The 19274-nt window shown below is 37.5% G+C and overlaps 1 long non-coding RNA gene across 2 annotated transcripts in view; it reads right to left on the bottom strand.

Annotated features, from left to right (window-relative positions):
* Nucleotides 1–1627: 1627 nt before the first annotated feature.
* LOC142061944 (uncharacterized) overlaps nucleotides 1628–19274 on the bottom strand; it is a 41777-nt gene continuing 24130 nt past the window's right edge. The window contains exons 4-7 of one of the 2 annotated variants that reach the window (XR_012662313.1): nucleotides 13122–13335; nucleotides 7817–7928; nucleotides 7044–7267; nucleotides 1628–3635 (exon numbers count right to left, since the gene is read on the bottom strand). This is a non-coding gene — a long non-coding RNA (uncharacterized LOC142061944). The remainder of the gene's footprint in view (nucleotides 3636–7043; nucleotides 7268–7816; nucleotides 7929–13121; nucleotides 13336–19274) is intronic. The other variant, XR_012662314.1, reaches the window with a different exon arrangement.

Consider the following 19274-nt stretch of genomic DNA (forward strand, 5'->3'; position numbering starts at 1 on the left):
ACAGGAGACTGTTCTAACTTCCAAAGACACAGTGGTCAGACTCCTTCCTGAGAGAGACTTTTGGCTCTTCAAGGGCTAGAAATAGCTTAGTGAAGTTTTTGGATTCACTGATTTGGATGTTGGCAAGTCTCACAGGCATTAGGCAAAAAGTAGACCCCCTAAGCTGTTTTATAGCTTTCTTTGAACTATGCTAATTTAACTTTATTCTGTCTTAAAGAAAGCCATTTTAAAAAAAAAAACAGCATTAGCCGCAATGCATGCTTAATGCTTATATAGCTACAAAAAAAGTTCCTCTAGATAAGTGATGAAATTTCAGACGCAGTTTTTAAACTGCATATTTTCATTATAACACATTTTTATTAAATACAGATGCTAAAGTTCCACCATGTAGCTTTAACACAATAATTGGCTAGAACTGTGTTAGTTTTGTCTTTCTTAAGATTATATTTGGGGACAGTTTAGCAGATGTCTGAATTACACTTTTTTAATAACAGGAACAATGCACAATTTGAAGACATGTCTTTAAGATTCATTTTTGGATTAAAACCTAAACAAACAGAACACAGGCCTTAGGCAAATCCAAGAAATAAAAAAGGAAATAAATTGGATGCAAAGGCCCATATGCTGTGTACAAATCAGGTCTATTATCTGTGCTTACCTTATGGCAGAGATATCATTTATAAACCATCTTTATTGCTGAGCAGAGATAAAAACAGTATGTTAACAGTACATTATAGCTTATCTCTCACAAACAGGTAAGGAATCTGCTCTTCCTTTAGGAATAAAAAAACCACCAGAAAACAAAAACTATGTGTGTATATTTACTGTGTTTATTTAATTGCAGCACAGTGCAAACATAACTAACAAGAAATATCAACTTCTTCTTCCATACACGATGTATCCCATCTGCTCCGCCTGAGCAATACCAGCTCAGCACCAGACATCTCTTCCCAGGCACCTCAATATTAGAATTCAATCACACGGTAAAATTATTAAATCAAAAGGCCAAAAGGGTCAAAACTAATATCCCTTGAGGTTGAAAAATGTCCAGGCTAGCTCAACAGCTGGTGGCTTGAAATATATTTTGATGATTAGGATGAATGTTGGGTTGGTTTTTTCATTTCTTTGATTGTTTTAATATAACTTCTCTGTGATTGCAAAAGACTTCCTACTTTCAGATATGCTGTTGAGTACAGGAAATGCTCCTGCTCATACATATGGGAAAATCAAATTAATCTAAGCTTTTCTGATAGTGTTTTAATGTGATCCTACTCTTACCATCATCCTCATTATTTAAAGTCAATCAAGGTTGGTGACGTTGTGATGTACATTGGGGGATTAAATCTTTCATATTTTCATTAGCAGAGGCAGACCCTGTGGTTAAAAACAACATAAAAAGTAAAAGAGAAAGGGAAGGAAACAGAAAAGAAATGGAAAAGAGATGGAAAAGAAATGGAAAAGAAATGGAAAGGAAGGGAAGGGAAGGGAAGGGAAGGGAAGGGAAGGGAAGGGAAGGGAAGGGAAGGGAAGGGAAGGGAAGGGAAGGAAAGGGAAGGGAAGGGAAGGGAAGGGAAGGGAAGGGAAGGGAAGGGAAGGGAAGGGAAGGGAAGGGAAGGGAAGGGAAGGGAAGGGAAGGGAAGGGAAGGGAAGGGAAGGGAAGGGAAGGGAAGGGAAAGCAAGAGGGAAAGCAAAAAGCAAGGAAAAACACTGGAATATCACTCTGTTTCTCCTACATACTTTCTGTGTTGGTTTACTCATGTCACTCAAACTGTTACTGTAGTATGAAATCTACATTGATGTAATGATCTTTGGATTCCTTGTCTTTGGATTCCTTGTCTGTAAAATAGGGAGAAGATGGTGACATGCAGTGTAAAAGCGCTACAAAGCTAAATCTATTAACACATAAAATTATTCTAGGTCAAGCAAAGAAGGATATACCTTCATTACATCATCTGTTTTTGTATATCTTTACTATACAAGTACTCGCACCATCTGCTGCTCACAGCATAATGTAATACTAACCTTGTAAAAGAATCTCTTCTGATTTGATGTAATACATCTTTTTCAATGAGAGTTTTGGAAAAATTCCCAGCTTAATCTAAGCACACCGGCATATTGGAAAGCTAGCAGTAATGTTTACCAACTACACCTAACAGTCAGCAAACATTATTTGTTCTTCTCCTGCAATACATTGTTTATATTATGTTCCATTAAAAAATGTGACTGAACAGCAGGAAAGAAGATCACCTGTTTGACTTTTTGATGCAAAAGTCTGGATCCTTTTTGGAGATGGAGGGAGATCTTATGCGTTTTTAAGGGCAGGAGTTCCTGTGAAAGTGAGGGATGTCACAGAGTGTGTGAGGGGTCAGCAGGGACTGAGGCAAGGGGCAAGCTGGGAGCATCCAGCAGGAGCAGAAATGAGGAGGATCCTGAGAGCAGTAGGAAGCAAATACATAGCCCAGTCAAACAAACACAGAGTGAGGACTGTGTGGAGTGTGCTACAGCTCAGATACCCTGGAAATTGCTGGAGTGACAGAAAGAAAGAAGGAAAAAATCCACCCTGCAAAAATATGCATGTGTGGTAGATTTTAAAACTTTTATTTTAATCTGTCACTACTGTGGGTATCATATGTTCTTCACATTCTTAAAAAAAACATGCATTAGGTCTTGTCAGTGGAATCTAGTGAGAGGATAAGAAGCAATAAGCACAAATTGAAATACAAAAAATTCCATTTAAACATCATAAAAGTAGAGTGTTGTTTTTTTTTCCTGAGGGTAACTGAACAGCGGAACAGATTGTCCAGAGATGCTGTAGAGTCTCCATCCTTTGAGATATTCAAAACTAAACTGGACAGAGACCTGAGTAACCTGCACGAGGTGATCCTGCTTTGAGCAGGGGGTTGGACTAGGCCAACCTCAACCATTCCGTGATTCTGTCTTGGGATATGTTTGGGAGGAAGGGGAAGTTGCTATGCTTATTTCAATTAATTTCCCCCCCCTCCCCGTGTTTATTTAAGGAAAAAAAGTGTGGACATATCTATCCCTAACCCGTGGCTGACTTGTGCTTCCACAGCAGACACCTGACAGTAGCCAACATCCCTGTAAATATGCTGCTCCATCAGTAGGTCCAGGTGACTACCACAAATTGAAGGTGCAGGTGCAGAGAAGGCAGCAAAGGCCACTAGAGGTCACACAAGCTATTTAAAATAATATAAAGCAAGTCATTTATACTCCATTTGGGAGTCTTTTCCCCTTCCACTGGCTCCCCTTGCTTGGTGGTCTCAGGTTATATCCCTTCTTGATACAAGGCCATGGTCAGGTAAGTTTAGCTTGTTTTCTTCCTGAGCCTGTTTTTCAGCTCTGATTTAGTCATGTGGAGATGGTATCACTTTATGGAGAAAATTCCACTGTGATCACAGGCCATGGAAATGTCAAACATTAGTAAAAAATATAATCTCATGTTAGCTGAGAAATGTTTTTCCTGCATTCCAAATACAGACTCAGTGAGTGAACAAGACAGAGTACGGGAGAGCGAGAGTGAGCAGCAATAACAACAGTATTCATCTTCCCCAAACTGATGCAGCAATCAGCTTTACAATTTCCAGGATCCATTTCACTGGGTTTTATAACAGGAGCTGAGATGAAAAAGAAATGAGAGTCTTTAATGATGAGACTGCTCCACCCAAAGCTTTATCATTACTTTCTCTCTACTCTAATATCCAGTCTCCTGACTTACAAATTTGCATCTTACTTTCTCACTACTGTCCTTTCTTTACATTTGCTTTACTGTCTGTCACATGCACATGCAGACAGAGAAATAAGGTTTCAAATCCAGATACTCCTAAGGTTAGGTTGCATTTCTGTTTATTATTATGGTCTCCCCTTGTCCCTTCTCTTACTGTCTATTTTTCCTAGAATGTCTATCTATGGATTTTTATTTGAATTAGTGTGTCAAACTGCTTCCTTCAAACAGGGCAAAGGAACATATGTGTGGAAGAAAGAAGGCAGAGCTGTGCAGAATTGCTAAGAGATGCAGTGTTCAATTCCTGCATAAAGCATAAAATAGCTAAACATTCCACTTGGAAAAAAACTCAAGCAAACAAACATACAAACAGGATTATTTTAATCCTCTACTTTGTTTTAGCTGGAGTTATCATTCGTAAAGAACATCCCTCATAATTAGTTCTCCAGAAATTAATTCAAGACACTTTTGATTCCTATTCCTTCCTAAATACTTTTAGGCAAGTTACACCAGCTATCCCCATGTCTGGTATATCAACTATGCCATTTCTCTACCTCAGTCCAATGATGACAATGACTCAATGTGATGGTACTGATGATAAGGGTCATATAGGTAGTGGTGAATGAGATTTGGATTTACTGTTATATGAAGATACTGGTTTGGAACATTGCAAGTTATTCATTAGGACAAGGCATTTTTATTTGCACTGTTTTCAAAGAACAGGGAGAAAGAAAGAGAGCACCTGCAAAAATCAGAGGGTGGTTACTATAGAAGAACACCTGGTAACCAGAGGGGACCCTAAGTCACTTCTATGGTCTAAATTAAGGCTGGGGCCTGAGCTTGCTGCTGTCCTTAATGAAGGCAAAAGCTCTAAATACCAGGCTCCTTAAATTAGTCCCTTTTTCTCTTCTCTGCATTGCATTTTGTAGAGGCAAAGAATAACTTGGGTATAAAAACATCTGTGTCATATCCCTTAATATATTTTGTGCTCAACAGTGACCACAGCAGAATATTTCCTTTGCTGAAGCCTCCAGTAAGAAAGCTAATGATCCATTAAAACATCTCTGCTTTAATGCATGCTCTGTCTTGCTCTACAGAAATTCCCAGAGGAGGGAGGAAGAAGCACAGGATTTAGTTTTATGCAGCAAAGAACAATGGGACATGGATTAATTTCCTTTCCCCCATAACAATGGTCTTTTGGATATCATAACAACAAGGAATTTGCAATGAAAATCTGAAGAATGAGCTGATTGCATATGGCAGGTTACCAGATGGTTTTTAGTTAAATAGTTAATTAAGGAAAAAGGAGTTATATGACTTATGAGTTGCAGATTTGTAGTTTCCTTCATAACCAAAATAAACAGTCTATGAGAATATATATGGATGAAACTTCTTTAACATAAATCACTTAATTTATGAGTTCACTGGGTACATAGGACCCAGTTTCCTGTACTTTACAGAATGCATTTTGCATGCAGATGCAAGTTAGACAATTCTTGTTACCTCCCTTCCTTCATCTTTCTCTCTTTTTCTCTTTCTGTCCATCATTTTCCCTCCCTCCCTTTTCCTTCCTTCGTTCCTTTCTTCCTTTTTGTTCCTACTCTCTCCCCCTCCTTATATCTCTCTTTCTTTCTTCTGCAAAACTTATTTTTATGTGCAATGTAGAAATTATATTTTGTATCATTTTTCAGAAAAAAAAAAGAAAAGAAGGAGTTAAAAAGTCAGGAAATAATTTTGGAAACCTCGATTGCTTACAGTAATTATTTTGTTGATCTGTTGTGGCTTGTAGACGAGTGTGTTTTAATAGGTTTTAATAGGTTACTAGGACAGAAGAAATTAACTGTTTCGGAACTAACAGATGGGCATGGGCAAAATGATTGTTTCTGACTTTTCACCATTTAGGCTGTGCGCTTCATGCAGGGCAATGACTTCAAAAATTCCTGCTGATTCTGAATCTCGTTTAGTTTTGTACAGGCACATGAGTTTTAGGATAGGGAGGCTGGCAGAAGTGACTCTGCGCAATCTGTAATATCAGACAGCATTGTGTGAAACATGCTAAATGTCATTTCTGTAGAGGCAGAGTGATGAGGGGATGAATGTTATTTGCACAAGGGATGGCTGCAGATGATCTCATTAATCTTTCATTTTATGGACACCGTTTCAAAGGCAGAGAAAAGTGACTCAGAGTGTACAAATGGCATAAAGTCTCGTCTCTGGCCACTCAGGGTACAAGCAAGCATGGTTCAGAGTATGCTTAAATGTCACATTTAGTTGTTATCCCTGGCTTTGAAGAGCTTTGCAACTCTACTGGAGCCTGGAAATAAGGCTCGCATAAATACAGAGCAAGATGCTCACTTTTAAGTCCAGGTGAGAAATATTATTAGGACGCTCCATTAGGATGTATTACTAGGGTTCCTATATCACCGGAGGATGTGCACAGATGCATTGCCACCTGAGACACTCTGCAGCCAGAAGTCCAGGAACAGCATGAGACAGACCTTTATGCATTAACGGCAGCATTCTGCTGCTGACGTTCAATTATTTCTGCATATTGCACACAGAATAACTCCAGGAATTGACATATTATACTCTTATACTCCTGCTCTTGTGCTGGTGGTGAGAGCTTTAATTTTACTTTTATTCAGACCCTCTGCTTTTTTAAACCTGAAAATAAGCTTGTGCTTGAGCCTAATAGTTTCTCCCCTACCCCCCAACCCCAAGCCCATCCTATACCACTGAGTTAGTTACTGGCTCAAGGCATCTCTAGAGGTAGATTGACCACTTAGAATCAGAATTGTAGAATCACAGAATCATAGAATCAATCATTTGGGTTGAAAGGGACCTTTAAAGGTCCTCTAGTCCAACCCCCTGCAATGAGCAGGGACATCTTCAGCTAGATCCGCTTAGATAAGTCTGCTTTGGCACAGCTGAAAGTTCATCTCACTGAAACCCTGACTCTTATGAAAAGCAGTGAAAGTTTCACAAAGAATCCCATGTCCAGTAAACAGCTCACTCTCTTAAGGAACTACTTTAAATGATCCTACAGGTTTCTAGTAGGATTTTAGCTGACCTTTACCTAAGGAGCACCTCTACAGAGCAGCACATCTTCTGGTTCTCCAGGGTAGGACTTAAGACACTGTGTACCTAACTGTGTAAACAGCTCAAGTCAGCATCACTACATATACAGCTCAGGTGGACTATATAAATCCACTGGAAGTTCATAATTTAAAAAAAAAAATCAGATATAGATGAAGCACAGACTTTAAGGGAACAGTAGCTCCTCTTCTTCACCCCTACTCACATTAGTCTTATTTAAGGAAACAGTGAGGTTTGTCACACAATGCCAGGGCAGACTTTTCTGTTTTCTCCTGTTCTGGACACCTTTGGAGGCCCTTCTGAGTGCTTGGTGTGACACAGTCGCTCTGCCCACATTTGTTGAAATATAAATATGTCCAGAAAGAAAATATGTGTTTTCTCTATGTATTTCAGCATGTATCAAATTTCTTCTGAATTTGCACCTGTTACCTGAAAAATAAAAGCAATCTCTAAGATTTAGTCTCCCTAATGTCTTAATCCTATTTTAACTTCTAGGATGGTTCTACTGAATAACAATTTCTGTTACAAATTTTCCAGTTGATACATAGGACAAAGATTTTAGAAATTTGAACTGAAGTTGCCAGAGGAGATCTAACATATTGCAGACCTCAGTAAGAATTACATTTTTCTCTGTGTCACTACCACCTAAGCATTAAAAAACAGTGCTAGGTAATTATTTTCCTTATAACTTTAACTGTACTTCAATAGAAGATTCTTAGAGTCTTTTACTTCCCTTACAGTACCACCCAAAAGATTAAAACTTAGTTGGAAGTTTGTCACCCACAGCATGAACTCAGCTTCCACACTCAGACAGGTACAATATGTGTATATATGCACAACACTGCTAAAGAATAGTGTGCTATTTGCATTGTCAGGGGACCAAGCCAGCAGATTTTTTCTGGTGTGAACAGAACAGAAAATATTTTTAAACATTTTTATTTTTTTTACTTTCCCTACTCCTCCAAGCACAATATTTACCTGCAGCCAGATAGTATCAGTTCTTTGTGTGTGCATGCAGCTTGGGAAGAGCACACAAGGAATCTTTTTACTCTTTTAAAGCTTGTATAAGTCCAGGTGGAATGACTGCTCTCTGTAGGGAAGGAAAGTTTCTATATCAAAGATCTTTGAACCTCAAGGTGGTCAGAGCAGAAAAATATTGGGAATATGACCTGCCAGAAATCAGCCAGAAATGTCTGATTTACCTACAAATAATCCTCCTGCAAGTTCTAGGAAGCAGCCAGGCTCTCGTAAATGTCTCTAGAATTACTTTTATCTCACTTTTAGTAATTGGTTAGATATCGGGTTGACAGTGTTCCTTTACTTTCATTCAGCTCAACAACATCTTATGTACTTTTAAGGACTTGCATCATTTCTACACCCAGATAAGAGACTGCAAATTTATGAACTACTTTATTAACCATTGGCTTGCACCTCTAATACAATAGAAGCGATACCCAATAGGACTGTTGAAACATTTTTTTAGAGCTATCTTGGCATGCCCTATTTACAGCAGGGCTTGAGAGACCATATTCTGCACTCATCTCTAAAACATAATTCTATTCATCTGTATGGTAGGAATGTAATACTTTATTATAAGCCCAATGAGGCTGTGAGCTTTAATCATTGTTTGTAAAATATTCAGAGAGAATGGCTTAAAGGAAGCGTGTGAAATGACATTGGCTCCTATTATGAGTTGTATCTCCCTGCTGATGCATATACCAAGTCCTGCTAACATAAAATATAGCATACAGTGAAGCAAGAAGGGTTTCCTTCAATTACTTATTATTTATTTCATATTTACTCAAGCAAAAAACATATACAGCATAAGAGTGGGTAATATTAATGCACCCAGCATTTTTTTTTTTCAAAATATTTGAAATTACTTTATGAAAAGCACATTGGCTGATTTTACTTTGGATGGAACTAAATCTCCTAAGTTACTAACACTTGACTTATTTTTATATTTATATATTTATATTTATTTATATTAAAGAAATTTACATCAACAAAACTTTGACAGTGTGACTATTCTGGTTCAAATCCCTTCTGCAGATGTTTTTATAAAAGAAGAGACAGGCATTTTTGTGAGAACACATGGCTGAAAATGTGATAAAAACAAGATCATCAACTTGTTTTGTCCCTCTGAAGAGCATCAAACAGTAGGAATTTGCAGGAGGTAGTTAAATCACAGTAGTACAGAATTCATTAGCAAAGGCAGAGCTATAAAGTAACTATATTACAAGCCTTTTTAACATGTATAGAGGGTGCATCCCTGTCTCCTGTGTACATCCATTGGCTTGAGTCACACTATATGTGCAGATATTTTGGATATCATTATCTGTACCTTTTTCGTCTGGTTGGCTATCATGGGAAAATGAATGTGTGAATAAACAAACAGGATTCAGCTGCTTGCACATATGCATACAGAAATCAGTACCATCCCTCCTTCCCCAAAGGAAGAATTTTTATAAGCATTGTTTATAAGCTTAATAACATAGACATACTTCTTGTACGACTAAAAACTGGTAGTATTATTATGCCTTAAAATCACTCCAACCTTTAAGCATCATTAGATAATATATCCTTTTATTCTGAGAGACACAGAAGACGGAAATTTATTTAGTATATAACAGCGTCCAGAATCTGCCTTCCACTCTCATTGTGGAGTATTTCACTCACAGGAGTGCCACAGAAAGTCCATTAACGTCAGCTGTTTTTGTAGCACAATGCTTTGCTCACCGGGAGGAGGATAGTTGACATCTGCCTGCCTCTTTGCCATCAGTCACAGTACTTGAGAGTTATCAAGACAAGGAGCCTTTATAGGCTGAATGCCCACACAAACTTTCCAACTAGCAGCATCTACAGGTATATATGCATAAATATACATTGGATTGTGCCTAGTGCTTATTCAGTACCTTATGATTTTCAAACACTGATCATTGTTTTCCTGCAAAGCTATAAAGTGATAATTAGATGAATGAAATGTGATAGAGAAAAGAATCTACAGATAATAAAATTAATAGAAACTCTCTCTCTCCTTCTTCCCCCCTCTTCTTGTCATACACACATGCGGTCACATACAGTCTTTTCTGGCATTCACTGAATTATAAAACATATATCTTATGCTCTGAAAGCAGACTTCTTTTTTTCTCTCTGTCTTTCACTGTGGTAAAAAGGGCCACTAACAAAATTAATTGAGTACTTTGTAGATATTTATAAAAAATTCTGCCTGGCAATAATAATGGATTAGCATAGTACTCTACCTGTCCGAATGATGTCAGTGTGCTTTGTGTGTTATGTAGAGACATCATATTTTTACTGAGAAGGTGCTTTTTTGCAGTGTTGCTGGATATTACAGCCAAGCGGACAACCTGCAGAGAAGCTTGTGTGCCCAATTAACCCCTTTTAACTCTATGCAATTACTGTTCACATCCATTACACTTTTGATGAAGAACAAGCATTAACAATCACGCCATGAGCCAGTGCAAAATTACAACTTTAGCAGCAGTGGTGCAACAGCTGCCAGGGTATAAGAAAATAGTAAGAATAAGATACTGAGTCATTATACCACCCATCACAGAATTTTTACAAAATGAAAGAGATTATGCACTACTGGGCTGATTGTTTGGGCAAGTGAACAGGGGATATAAGGAAACTGAGTTTCAGTCTATAGCTCAGGCAGAAGCTAGATTGCTTGCTCTCATAAATTCAGCTATATTAAATGTAATTTCTATCTTATATTCATGCACTGTTAGGTAAGTTGTACATTGTCCCTATCAGAATCTGGAACAGAAAATGCCCCCAGGGCATGGGTTCTTGGTCACTCTCTCTGTGTGATGAGTTGAGCTGCTGAGAATGAAGAATATTAAAAAAAGAATCCTAACAAATCCACGTCTTGTTCTTTCCAGCACAGTTCTTAGTTTCTGAGGAGAATCTAACCAAAATACTATGTGTTTCTGAAAGCAAGATGAACTCTTATGTAAGACAATGTTAGAAACATATTGCTTGCTTCAAAACCAGAGTACAGCAAAAGAGTATCAAGAAAATAAAAATTTAGCTGTTGTTTTCTAATTTCCAACAGTAAAAAATGAGATATATGACCTAGGAATGGGAGTCCAAAAGCTTTCTACCTGGAGAATCCAGGCTAGAAATTTAAGAGTCTTGAGTTTAAAGTTGTTGGACTGAAATCTTGGGTGCTGCACACATGGATACTAAAGAACAAGGCAGAAAGTGTGGCCATCTGAAGGACGTCTCTACTGTGACTGGTATGTTCAGTGTACGTCATGCTGGCAGGTCAGGTCAAGGAGAGCCACAGCTGGCACTTTCACTGTGCTGTCAGGAAATGATGCTGCAGGAAAATCTGCAGGAAATCTGCAGGAAATCTCTTCCACACAAAAGTTATACAGATTATGAAATTTCAGAAGGTCATGCTTGCCCTGTAGCTGCCTGATCATCAGATGTGACACAAAGGTAAACTGCAGTAGTATATGCTTAGGAGCATGGAGGGGGGTGTGTGTGTGTGTGTTAAATTTTGTTTCTGCAAGTCCCTATTAGATATTGTATCAAACCGAATAAAGTTAACATTTTAGAAACAAAAAAAAAACAGCGAGTGAGAAGTCCTAGCACAGCAGTCTGCATACAATACTATGCAAAGCAGAAATGTTTCAGCCATTCTACAAGTAAAACAAACAATTAAAGGCCTAAAGCAATGCGAGTAACTTGGTGTAGTAGAACTCCACTTGAATCCAGAGAATTGGTATCAGCTATAGAATTATTGCATAAAATAAAAAAGAAATTGTTTGTATGTCATTTTCTGGTTATCATAAAAAGAACTGGTAGGTACATAGAAACTGCAGTTACCACTGATCATGCATTCCAGAGTGCATTCTTGGTAAACCACAGCTTCTGGTCTGCTAAAGCAGCATTGTAGAGCCAGAAAAGTTTTAAGAAAACCACACATAGAAGTGTAATATGAGCCTGGAAAATAAAGGCATGCTTCACTTATCTCATACAAATTTTCAGAAAACAGCAATAACAAAGAAAAATAAAGAGAAGGAAGCTTGGAAGAAAAGCTGGCAGAAACAAAAAATGTTACATTTTAGTTTGTAAAAAGAAAGAATAAAATGTAGGTGGCTCATTCGCTTGTTCAAAACCAGTTTCTGATGACTTTGGAATGTAGATGGCAAACGGCTGACTGGGACTGGCTTACATTCAAGAATAAAAATGAAGGGTCCCAGTGAAAGTGTATCCAGAGAATCAGGAGAAGTTTGATCAGAAATAGTTTATTTCCCAACTGTAGTGAACTTGGACAATATTTAAGTTTAAATAGAAGTTATGCTTCAAGCTTTCATATACTAATCTTTTCACGTAGATTTTGAACCTGACCTGAGTAGCTGTAGGATAACTATACCTTAGGATAGTCTTTCTGTGTACATGCTTGAGTATTTGAGAGCACTGTATGTTTGAAATTTGTTGTTGATAAAACCTGGTTAATTTGTGTTATCCCAAGCGGCCAACTCTGCTGTGAGCCACCAAACCAAACCAAGAGGAAAACCATAAGTAACTATCAGAAGATGAATTATTGTTAATTATTTCTTTTTTATTGAAGGGTCTGCTATCATTCAGAAAAAATAAATTTCCTACCACACAGTTACTATAAAAATAAAAAACAATCGCCAAACTCTTGCCAGTCAACACATAAGCAACCTGTTAGTACAAAACTAAAATAAAATTTACAAACCTGCATATGCATTGTCAGGGAAGGTTTACTTGATCATCTCTTGTATAACTGTGCCTTAATTAGATTGTAAGAGCCTCAGGAATCATGTTAATTTTTTAATAAGTTTGTAGAAACTGGCCTGCATACTAAATAGACCTTTGGTATAGTACTGTAATAACAGTATTAGCAAGTGACATCAGTATTAACTACCACAATAAATGGAAGCTTTCCTCCAATTATATTTAAGAGCTTCACTAGTCTGAAGGAAATCGGTAGAATCAGTGACATGGGAATTTAGACTTTTGCTCCCACTGAAATAAGCCTATCCCTACAGGCAGGAGCCCATGTTCCTTAGGAGTTACCAGGATGTAACTATAATGTAACAATACTCTCTTCTTCTTAGACATGCTCTTTCTTTGAGTGCTGTCACTTGACAGAAAAGGTTATTCTGACAGATCAGTATCACCACAGTATTTTCACTCCCAGCTAAGCTGGTATTCAGGGAGCTTGTGATTCATGAGGCCAGCACAAAGTTACCTTGACAGCCACAGGAATGAGACTTACCCAAGTGTGAGAGATCACAGTAACGTGAAAAGAGTCTCCTTCTTCCTCAGTGACTTGGACAACAAATAGGTTATGTGGAGTAAAGTGCAAGCCCTTTGGTGGTTTCATCATCTCAGAGTTGCCCCACCAACTGCAAGGGTGATGTGCGACATGTTACGGTCTTGGCTTCTTTGCAGCTGCAGTTACATTTCTTTACAGAATTTGTACGTTGGCACTAGGAAAAGATTATAATAAATGAAGTGTTGATTTCAAAATTTCAGACACAAAGATCTTTTTTTTTTTTTTATCCTGTTTGGCAAAGGTGGCTTTAATTTGATTTTCACAAGTGCAAAAACCTGCCCCCTCAGAAGTTGGTCAAACTATTAATTTTACAGCAAGGACAACAGAGTACAGTAAAAGCTTTTCACAAAGCCAGACAGCTTAACCTAATTAAACGGCTGTTTTGACAGGTGGTTTTAAAGTGGAATGAATGTTATTGAGAATGGCTACAGAGTCATATATGATGAGTGTCTGCGTGTTTATGTGTGCAGGTGAAAATATGACTGTGCGGGGGGTGACAATAGATCTGTGTCCATAAAGCATTTTTTTTTCCCCAAAAGCTGCAGCTGTTCAAGATTTATAGATTTATTTCAATTAATTGTGTTAGATATATTGACTCAGGTGAATAACTACACCTGGACTATAGTAAAAGAAAGATGTTTATGAAGGTCTGTGATGTCATTCATCAGGGAAAATGAGATGTGCATTTTACAAGGGGAAACGAACCTTGTAGGAAATATATAAACATTGTCATAAGGGATCTGATTTCTGGTTCTGCTCAATATCACAAAATGTCTCTGCCCCATTAAAATGGTGCATTTGTAGTAGGAGGTAGTGAACATTCAGGTCTCCAAAAGCATGCTGAAAGGGCTGTGAATCCATCAGAGTTTCAGCATTTTGCACAGTGAGCCAGATTAGCTGTCTTGATGCTGCATGCAGAAGTCCCCTCCTCATCCACCTCCTGTCTGCATGGATTCCCAGGCTCTCCCTTCTGCAGCTGCTATCTACATATGCAAGTCTGGCTTGCAGAGAGTTAGCCAGATACAGTTGCCAAAAGAGTGAGGGCCTTAGGGTCTAAACTGCTATGTAGTCTCTCTATCCACTTCTGTTTAGTTCAGATAAGATCGTTATTAGTTTAGCTTCACTTGTAAAGTCTTATGTTCTCAAGTATTTTGATACTGTCTTCATTGTACTCTAATGGCAAGGAAGAAAGTTTGCTCTACTGTAACCTATGCACACTTTAAAGGAATATTATCTGTTGCCATAAAGTGATGACAATGAAGTTTTAGTCTCAGAACAAACATACTGTAAACAAAGTAATCTGGCAAAACTATGGTATGTTTTGGGCTGAGTTTATCTATCATGCTAAGAAAGTACATTTCCTTCTAGAAAGGTAAAGCTGTTATACCAATTACTTTTGTGCCTTTGAAGACTTTGTTTGGGTTTGGTGGTGTTTGTTTGGTTTTTTGCTTTATACAGTGCTTGCTAACCTGTAGTTATGCAGTGGACACAGTACAATATATACTTTAAGCTCTATTTTTTTAATATCTCCTAGGAAATTACTGGCAACAAGTAATTCTGAAGAATATGCAGGCTGCCTTAAGTTCACTTTCAGTCTTCAGTACTCTGATTATCACTCTGTTGATATTTCCAGACCTCCATAGCTCATTCTCTATTAGCTGTAGGATCTATTATGTCACTGAAACTGAAGAAATCCTTAATTACCTAAACATTGCTCTGGTAGGTCTGTTGGCTATTTCTGTTTTCTTGTGTGAAGCTCAAAAGAGAGTTCTGCAATGTGGTCTGATGGATTTGAAGCAAGGAGATCATCTCTAGTTTGTGACTACCCACCTGGGCAACCTCAGGTCCACCTTCAATGTCTCTTCCTCACATTTCAGTTAGGTACTTTCATACTTTCTTCAAATTTAGAAAGTATTCTCTTTAAAGATGACTTCAGCGTTCTCCCACTTACAGCACACTTGAAACTATTTTGTGCCATGATGCCTACAAGAAACTTTAAAGCTCAGGCAACCACTATCAGTGAAACCACCCACCATGTTATTCAATAGTCTCGTGGTTCCTTTGTGTTCCTTAGTCTGGCTGAACCTATTAGTTGTGTCTATGGCTGTGTCTCTCCCTTCTGCTCTGAGTTGTGCTTAGCACAACATTGTGCCAATGAGCAGATCTCTGAAGCTCTCAAGGGACCGAGAGAACAATGAATTAGCTTATATGTGCCTTATATGTGCAGTTTTGCCCATGCAAAAGTGAGAATTATACAAGATCATTCATAAAAGCATTCTGAAGTGTGCTGAAAAGACAGTCTGGTATCCTAGTGACAATTTTTGATCTGATCGACCATAAAAATCCCATTTCCACCAATCAGTCAAAATTCTTATGTATACAGACCCTACTTATGTAATATTTAATAAGCTAGACAAATGTTTTGCTGTATTATTTCCAAAATAACTAAAACTAAAGTATAAGGAAGTCTATCAGGACAATTTCTTATAGAGAAAGGTATAGTAAGAGCAGTACCAGCTCATCTAAAACATTTCACTATGTTTCAGAAACTTTGCAAACCATGTTAAAGTAGCATAGAAACCCAGGCTCCCCGGCCACTCAATTCTAGGTCTTCATCAGTTCTGTCAGATAAAGGGAGAATTGTAATGGTAGATATGGCTTGTGAACTTTTAGCCATTCAAAACATCTGAGAACTCTTCACTCCTTTGCGACAACTGTATCACATGTTAAATGGCTGTTATGGTATTGTGGGTTTGAATCAAGTTGGTGATTAAAATTGAATAAAGTTCAAGCAGACTAAAGAAATATTTAGCGATCAAGGAGAGTTAAGAAATATTTTGTACAAATCATCAAAGGGCGACAGAAAAAAAATTAAGCATATTAAGCAAAACATAGTAAAATCTCATATGATAGAGGAAAAGGATTCTACATTTTACATATTTCTGATTTACATGTACACATAAAGCTACCTCTTTTTCATAACTATGTCTGAATATTTTGCTCTTGGTCTGACTATTAATCATTTTGTTCCACCTCACACTGCCATTTGGCTTTCCTCCAAGACATTTCAGCATTTTTTTCTCTGTGAGTCTCTGTCTGTGAAGATAAAAATAATTTGTATTAAGAGGCAAAGTTTCCACATTCTTTTCATGATAATTGGCACCCTCTATTTTTCACTCAGTGCTGCGAGACCCCTAAAAATAATGTCTGAAGAAAATCCAAGTAGGACAATGAGATTAAGAATCTAAGTTTTACTGCATCCTTGGCTGGTCGTATAGGTGAACACAAGCCAGCAACAGGTTAAAAAGCCCAGGTACTCACTTTCATTATACCTGGATCCAGGAAACTATGTTGTCCACTTCAGCGGCTGGAGAAAACTTTCATTTTTTGTCCAAACTTGGCTGATACTCATGGGCAGCAAGTTGTCCCAAAAGAGTCCTTGCCAGAACAGGCTGTTAGCTATATAGTATATCCACAGGTTTTTAGGTATAACAGGCAATCCAGGGAAACCAGAAGTTATGACAGAAAGAGTGGGTAAAAAAGGGAGAGAGGGCAGAGTCACGGTTTTGAGATCTTTCCAACAGGGGTACAAATCAAGGTTACCAACAGGACCCCCTGCTTTACTGACAGTGTTCAGGGAATTTGAAGTAATCTCAAAATATGAGCACACTTCCAAGGAGCACTGAAGACTTTCAGTTCTTACAGGTTTCAAACAATAACAGAGAAATTTCAGGACAATATAGACTTGGAATCTACTGCATTTAGTGACAAATTAATTCAGAGAAAAAAAATGTTTCTCATAAAGAAGAAAGCTGTCTTCTGTTTTCTATAGCTTCAGGTTCCACTGGGAATGGAAACAAGAGGTTTTTACTGCAGAGCGAAAGGCTGAAATCCACTGGAATCTTGGCATAAAAGTAAAGAAAAACAAATCTAAAATGGGGCAAGGCCACCAAGGCCAGAACTGCAGGTAAGAGATCTAGAGAAAGGACTCTCAGGGAGACAACACAAATCCTTGAACTTGGGCTATGTGTAACCTACCCAGGAACTGGGCTGTAATCAAACACAAATGCCGTAATTTGTCTGCAATTAACTCTAAGGGCCAGAGGTACTTCAGTTTGAAAGGAATTCACTGGACGTCTCCCTTCAACATAGTTTCAAGTGTGTCCTATCAGAGTAAATCTAAAAGTCCTTAAAAGTTTGCCTCCATAACGTATTTTCTTGAGGAGAAATGAACACCCACCCTACACTATATTAACATTATGCATTCGGGTTTTCATTTTTCATTGTGAAACAGCTATAACTGCTCTACAGTTAAGAATGGTCACTGGTTTGATTTTCTGCCAGCCATCTTCCAGTCGATCCCTTTTGTCTCCCACTCCAAAACCAATCTCTCTGATATTTAGCATGCCCCATCTCAGCTTCTCAGCTGAGAATACTGAAAGAAAAACCAAGCAAGGCATTTTTAATTGCTTGCATTTCATAAAAGGCACCTATCTTTTACTGTATTTAAAACAGAATAATGCTAACTTTTCTCCCCTATTCTAACTTCAAAACTTATTTTCCTTTAAACCCTAGATTTTTGTTGTTGGAGTTGATTAATGCCTTTGGACAGGGTAGCGTAGGGGTTACAAAGATACAAAGAAATGCTTTTTCATACATACAGTGCAACAGTTGAAAGAAAAAAAAACCTCCAATGTAATGGACCTGATTTTCGTTTACACAGTTTTGGCAGCATAAAAGATCTTAGAGTGGGCATAAATTTTATTTAAATACACTTTAGGGTTCCTTTCTGCTGCCAGAATATGTAAAGGGGCCTTTATGTAAATAAGGATCAGGGCCAATGTATTTCAGGATTATGTTTCTTTGGAAATCTTTGCTATACCTAAACTCCATATTTTGACTTCTGGGACTACTCACAGATTAAGTGTACAAGATTCGTACTCTGAATCAAATGAAATCAGCCATATACATCCAACAGCTTATTTCCATTACAGAATAAAGGAAAGGGAGAAAGACTGGGAGGGTAAAGCCCAAGTAGTAGTTTCAAGACAGTGGGAAAATGCAAACATTAATTTTAACAAAGATTTTGATTGGGAATAATTAACAATTCTGAGTTCCTTCTTATACGCATTTAGGTACTAATGATGTTTCTGCCATTTCTTGCACTATTACCATATTAATGTCTTCTAATGACACTTTCATGATGACAAGTGGGAAAAAAGAGAAGTGGAAAGAATGGAAAAGTTTCCCAGAACTCATAATTCTTTCTGGGAATAAAAGACGCTTCATAATAACCCTGGAAAAAATTATTATTTTGATGAAACATTGAAGGATACATGGTGAGCAGCTACAGTGACTAAAATTTATGAAGTAACTTTTCTCTATCACCTCATAATTCAAATTGTGAGGTAGCCACATTAAGTTCTGAAGGTCTTTCCTCTGTCACAGGGGACAAGGCATCTGCTGTATCTTTCAGATAAAACGCATTAGTCTTGAATTCTAGTATATTTAGCTTTAATGACACCTGAAAGTATCACTAATTATTTTCTTTATGGACTTAATAATTTACATGTTGATTTTTATTAATACTGACCTTTAAAGTGTGCAATTAGTTACATTTTTATAAAGTTTTCTTCTCCAGGCAGATCTCAGTAATAAAATGAGCAAGAATGTTTCCTATGCAACAGCAACACTAAACTATCCAGTTAGAGTTTTAATATCACAATTCTTAAATGAATCATGTCTAAAAGGCTGGTATAAGAACACTTTAACCCTTTGCAAGGAATAATTTTGTCAAAATTTTGGAATAATTTTTATTAAAGAGAAATGTGTTGTTATGTTAAAAAAGAAAAAAAAAGGAAAAGGGGGGGGGGTAAGAAATGTAGCTAAGAATAATACCTGACAGAGTTAAGGTCTTAATATATTATATAAACTGTTAGCAACGGAGTTCCTGGGAGTACATAATGAAACTGGGAGTTTTTAATTTCTAAAGCCACAGTTCTGAATCTCAACTATGGTTTGTAATGTCAGTGATGCCAGCAGTGGTTACAAGAAGGTAATTCAGATAGCTTATCTGAAATGAATCATGCAGTC

The sequence above is a fragment of the Phalacrocorax aristotelis genome, chromosome 9 (assembly GCF_949628215.1).
Source record: "Phalacrocorax aristotelis chromosome 9, bGulAri2.1, whole genome shotgun sequence".
Classification (NCBI taxonomy): Eukaryota; Metazoa; Chordata; class Aves; order Suliformes; family Phalacrocoracidae; genus Phalacrocorax; species Phalacrocorax aristotelis.